Genomic DNA, 6677 nt, shown 5'->3' on the forward strand with positions numbered 1-6677 from the left:
TAGCCAGGCTCCATTTCTCTCAAGGCCTCACCTCTTTCTAGCTTTGTGGCATTAAATGGGTTTCTTTGAGGCTCTGCACCTTTGTCTGGAGAGGAAAAAAAAAGGAAGGAAATAGAAACATGTTTCATAGGGTTGTTGAGAAGCTTAAATAAAATCCTGAATTCACAGCTTTTAGCTCACGGAGGGCCCTCACAGAGCAAAAGCTGTGGTTAGATCGTTTTTAACTCTTTGCAGTTGGACATAGGATGCTCAGTAAATGGAAGGACTGGGGCTGGGTTCTTTAACTGATTTTGTGCCCCTTCAGTGCCAGGAAGTGTTCTGCAGTGAACAGACACACACACACAGCCTGCTTGGTAGTGGGCGGCTGGGTACAGATCTGGTAACAAACCAGTCAGTTAATGAGGACAGGATCTGAAGTGTAGTTGTGGGCATGCTAATTGCCACAAAAGAAATTGAGCAAGACAAGGGGAGGAAAATGATGTGTGTGTGTGAGACTGAGACAGAGACAGAGGCCAACAAACAGAGGGGTGCTAAGCCCCAAAGAGCTGTGAAGGAGACAAGTAAATCAACACGGAAGGCGATGAATCTCATTCCTCCCAGCAGCCTGTGCCGCCTGAGTTCACCATCTCCTCTGCTTCGGTCACCATCTTGCTCATCTCCCTATGAACTTGGACTCTGTGCCATGGAGCTTCCCACTCTGAGATGTCATGAGATCATCTCTCTCCTTCCCCTGCCCCCAAGCAAGGGCTTCACTTCCAAAGTGAGCACTAGCACCTGGACATTTTCCTGCGATGCTGACACTCCAGGGAGTCAGGAAAAGGCTTTCTGCTTCTCCTCTTTCTTCTGGACCTGCCCCCCAGTTTCCGGACGTGGACAGCATGGGTCCTAGATGTCCCCAGCTTGCACAGACCCTCCACTTCCTGTTTGGCTGCATGTTCCACTGCTGCACTGCCATATTGGATTATTTTCCACCACAGACATTCTTATATGTCCCATCTCTGCTTAGGCTCTAATCGGCAGGTAATAGCATTTGGGCCCAGCTCAGGCGCACTAAGTCGCTGCCCAGGGCTTGGTGGGCTTGGGGTAATTGGTTTACTCAGTTGCTGATGCTTCACTTGGACAAATGAGAAATCAAACCACAGCTCAGTTTGCAGAAAAGCCCGCATCAGCAGTTCCCTCAGACACCTATTTCAGAGCTTGTTATGTTATTGGCAATAAAATGCAACTAATATACTGTTAATTAATATTGCATCCTACAGCTAATTTATCACGTTATTAATCAGAGCGATAAAGCCCAGGAAAGCACGGCTCACCTTTAGCATCTCTCATCTTTAAATCCTTGCGTTTATGCACAAATACACGTTTTGGTCAACACTGCCAAGTGTTTGGCTGTTCCTAGACGAACGCATTCTATTTTCAAACAGTAACTTGCCCCTCAGGAACATTTTATTTAGCAAGACAGGACTTAAAGTGAAAGGGTAACCATTTCTGATCGTAACCTTGGCTTTGTGCTTCTGGTAATTATCCTTTAATTGCATTACCCTATTTGAAATAGAGTTGTAATTGGAAAAAAACAATTTGACATTCCCTGATGCTTACCCTGACATGCACTATTTGCTTTTTATTCAAATGTAAATTTTCTCCATAATACTATCAAAGAAAGAAAAAATTAAGCAAAATTGAAATGTCAGTAGCAATTTCTGACATGCGGGCAGCGTCATTCACTGGTGCTGTCTGGAAGGCACGACTTTCACTTCAGATGGGGAAAAAATGAGCTATGAAATTAGCAGGCTTGGAGGTGGGGAGAGAGGGAGTGCGGACCCTCAGGCCCATCCCTCTGGGATTAGCAGCCACTTTGCGAGATGACTTCAAAATATCAGACAGGCGGCCAGCGCTAGTTTTTGGATGAGTAATCCTTCTTGCTGACAATAAAAATGTTTTTCCTTAAAAGACTGAAGGGTTCTCAGCCGCATGTGTTCCACCGTAGGCATCTGAAGTGGGATTTAATTTGGAGCACGTGTAAATCGGTCCTAAAGACACTTCCGACCATCTCTGTCTCCTGATGCTCACAGACTCTTGTAATCCCTTCCTTTGATTGTGGACTGGACCTTTTGACTTGCTTCTAATAAATAGAACATAGCAAAAGTAATGGCGTATTACTTCTCTGATTAGATGACACAAAGCATGGTGGCTTCTGCCTTGGGCTCCTCTGAACAGCTCTGCCTTAGGCTCATGTGGGGAGAGACAGCTGCTACGTGCTTGCAGCCCTGTGGCCTGTGGCTGAACATGTGGGACTGAGGGAGGACACGGCCACAGGCAAATGAAGCATGACGGGGTCACCAGGAGCCAGGCTGTCCAGAGCACAGAGCTGACACTATGGTTACCTCAGATTGACCTAGAGCCAGAGACACCACAAGCAGCGACACCTGTGTCTTCCTCACCCCCAGCAACCATGAGGGGAGAAGTGATTGTCCTTCAGGGCTACCGAATTTAGGAGAAATTTGTTCTATAGCAATCGATAAATAAGGCAGGCAGAGAGAGGGCCGTAAACAAGTCAGTGTTCTTGGGACACCTGGCTTGGTCTGTTTGGAAGAAAATGCAGGATTGGGAGGAGGAAACCATCAACTCTGGTGCCCCCCAGTTTTTTGGCTGGGGGTAAACAGCCTCTCTATACCCAAATGCTTTTACCTCCATCGCAGGTGTAATTTACCCATGAGATGTCTGTGCTGTCTGTAAATGAGAGCTGCCCTGCCGAGCTGTCCCAGCTAGACGGCAACTCTTCGAGCCCAGCTGCTGGGAGAGGGACTCTCCAGTGGGCAGCTCAGCAATGGCGGCAGGGTCTGGGTTCCAGTCCAGGCTTTCTTGTTGACCAATGAGCAGCATGAGCTTGAAAACCCCTCAACCTCCAAATCAGCCCTATCCCATGGAACCCCGGAAAGCCTCGAACGGGAGGAAGCCCACGGTGACAGGGACCCTTTGGTCCTAGTGACAGAATAGATGACCTTCAGGGCCGCTTTAGGTGTCAGAGCACTGACATTTTTAAATAGTGCTGGAGGTTTACTAGCAGCATGGGATTGCAGTTTTCTTTCACCTAACAGCTTGTTTTTAAGAACATTTTCATGTCAGAGTGAGCAAAAAAGTATGACATTAAGTCCAGTGATTCAGAAGTAGGTGAAGGCTCTGAGCCTACACTTGGGACAAGGGTGTGTGGATGTCAGCTGTGGTAAAGCCGACTGGGCCCCCTCCCCTCCGTCCCCCTGCCCCAGTCACCTCCACTCTCTGCCCAGCTGTGCCCTCTTCTGCCTCCAAAATGCTCATCCTTCCCAGGGAGCTGTGTGTGGCCAGGGTACAGGACGGGTCACCCCCAGTCTCTCCTGCTCTCTGTGGTGGGGTGACTCGGGCAGGTCAAACAGGAAAAGCCCATCTCTGCCCAGGTGACACCCGTGCTGTCCTGGGGGTCTCTGTGAGGCTAAGGACCCTCTGTCTCTGTCACCGTCCTTCTCTTCCACTTCTAGAGTCTCTTTTCTAGAGCTTTCCCTTTCCCCTCCATCCTCTTCTTATCCTTGGGAACCCAATTTCCAGTCATGGCTGGCAACCATTTCCTTGTCTCCATTTTTAAGATAGATATGAAGTAAAAACAAAGTCAGATCTCATGAAATTGCCTATATAAAATTAACACTGTTTGCAGATGATACAATACTCTATACAGAAGACCCTCAAAACTCCACAAAAGGGCATCCAGATTTACCCAATTCAGTCCCACAACTGGACACGAAACCAGCACTTGAAACCCAGAAGCATCCCTATACACAAACAACAAATACACTGAGAGAGAAATTTAGGGAAACCACACCTTTTATGGTAACACTGAGAAAAATAAAGTACTTAGGGATCAATCTAGCAAAGGAAGTAAAAGATCTTTATAGTGAATACTATGGTACTCTAAAAAATGAGATCAAAGAGAATATCAGAAAAGGGAGAGATTTATTGTTCTTAGGTAGGAAGAATCAACAGAGTGAAAATGACCATTCTCCCAAAATTATTACACAGATTAAGTAGAATCCTAATCAAAATTCCAAGAGCGTACCTCACAAAAATTAGAGAAAACAACTCTAAAATTGATTTGGAACCAGAAAAGACCTAAAAAAGCAAAAACAATCCTGAAAAACAAAGCCAAAGCAAGAGGCATCACAATCCCTGACGTTAAATCATACTACAAAGCTACTGTGATAAAAACAGCATGATGTTGACAAAGAAAAACCAGACCCAAGAATCAATGGAACAGAGTAGAGATGCAGAAACAACTCCAGACATAACAGCCACTTTAATAAATGGTGCTGGAAAACCTTGCTTCCCATATGCTGAAGACAAATATCAGACCATGTCTCTCACCATGCATTAAACTAAAGTCCGAATGGATCAGAAGAGCTAAATATCAGAACACATCCTAAATCTGCTGGTAAGCAGAGTAGGCAGGACCCTTGAAGATGACACAGGTATAGGCAAAGACTTTATGAACAAAACCCAGAGCATAATGGAAATATTACAGAGAATCAGTAAATGGGATCTCATCTTATGAAAAAGCTTTTGCACAGCAAAACAGTCACCAAGTGAAGAGACAACCCACAGAATAGGAAGAAATTTTTGCCAGCTGTTCCTTGAACAAAGGACTAATATCTAGAACATATAAAGAACCATCTCCCCCATCCAAAAAATTTTAAAGGCCCAATCTAAAAGTGGAGATCTGAGATGAATACTTAACTCCTCAAATCAAGAAGTAGAAACAGCAAATAAATATGTGAGAGAATGTTCAACATCATAGGTCACTTGAGAAATGCAAATTAAAATGAGTTTGAGATTCCATTTCACTGCAGAAAGAACAGCTATTATCTCTTTAGAAATCAACCAATAACAAATTCGGGGGGAGAAGGGACCCTTCTCCACTGTTGGTGGAAGTGTAGACTGGTGTAACCACTGTGGAAATCATTATGAAGATTCTTCATAAAGCTGGGATTGTAGGTTCCATTGGACCCAGTTGTTCCACTTTTTGGTCTCTTCCCAAGATGATTAAAAGCATGAATATGCACACCCACATTTATAGCAGCACAGTTTATAATGGCTAAGTCGCGGAAACAGCCTAAGTGCTCGTCAACCAATGAACAGATAAGGGGGATGTAGGTTTTCTATGCCATGGAGTTCCACAATGAGGGTAAAACCAAGACACTTCTAAGTAAATGGATGCACCTTAAGACCACACTCAAGTGAAATAAACTGGACACACATGTGTAAATATCATATTGTTTCTCAGAAACTGAAAGTGTAAATAAGATTCAGAGTATAAAATAGATATTATGAAATAGGACAAAAATACTTAATTGGGAAGGGGAACTAGGGAGAAGAAAGAGGGGAGGAAGGAGAGGAAAAGCAGTAATACAAAAGAAGGAAAAATGGAGGCAAAGCTTTTGTAAATGAGGAGAGGAGGAGGGATTGAAGGGAGGAGGAGAATGGGAAGAGAGTCACTGAGGTAAGCCAACTGTAGGTACAAAGTCCCTGTGATGAAAGTGACCACTATGTATATTTTAAATGTACCAATAAACAATAAAAATACTAATGTTAAATGTGAAATGAATAAACAATTATATGTACAGCATGGAGCAAATTTTGTATCAAAGATAGAAATGGAAAGAAGAGCTACCAAATTAAAACGCCCTAATATTTTAATGTTACCCATGGTTATTATTGGAGAAAAGTGATATGTTATTTTCTGTAGCCCTCAAAAACTCTTTTTTTTTGGACACTTATTAAAAGGAAGAGCAAGATTTTTTAAAAAAAGAGAAAGCCAGAAAGGGACAAAGCAAAGAAAGAGGAAAAAGACCAGGAGGAAATTCCAAGAGAGCAGGATGAGAATTAGGTAACCAACAACCTGTTCTGCTCCTTAATACTGATGAACAGGTTTTTCAAGTCTTCCTCCATCCAAGGCCTGGCTGAGCAAAATTTATATCCATCACCTCATTGGATCATCACAACCGGAAATCATTCCCATTATAAGGATGAAAAACCTGACAGTCAGAGGGAGGAAAATGCCCTGAGATCCTGCATCTCCTGACCTCTCTCTCAAACCTACCTCGCCTGCTGCAGGAGAAGGGAGAAAGGTTAAGTCATCTCTGCCAGCGAGGGGCACAACCTTTTGCAATGCTGTGTTTTTGGTGACTGTGAGAGAGATCCTGCTTGGTATTAGAAAGGCTGCAAGTATTTCCGCTAACACATACAACGAAGGAAATTTATAAAGATGTATTATGTACTCCTACCAACTCCCTACAAAGGAATGTGATCATTACATACTGCAAAGGTGGACCAATAAAAGCAAAATTTAAAAAATCACATCGAATCAAAGACAAATCATTAACATTTTGTTGGCTCTCTCTGCTCTATTTGTCTTTCTAAAAAGTTTCCCTTTGTCTTGGTTTAGACTGCCTTAACAAGATAATTAACAGTACTCAAGAACATCCCCAGTCTTAAGGTTTCTCTGGGGCTCTTCCTGTGCTGTGCTGTATTGACACACGCATATTACACTAGTGGTCACTCAGCTGCTTCTCTCTGGTGGACATAAGTGGACAGCTCAGTACCAGGCCTCTACTCTGGGGGGCCATGGCCACTGTGCTGACCATGGGGCGGAG

Source organism: Cavia porcellus, unplaced genomic scaffold (genome assembly GCF_034190915.1).
Source record: "Cavia porcellus strain 051 isolate PalLab524CR breed Dunkin Hartley unplaced genomic scaffold, mCavPor4.1 scaffold_9, whole genome shotgun sequence".
Lineage (NCBI taxonomy): Eukaryota > Metazoa > Chordata > Mammalia > Rodentia > Caviidae > Cavia > Cavia porcellus.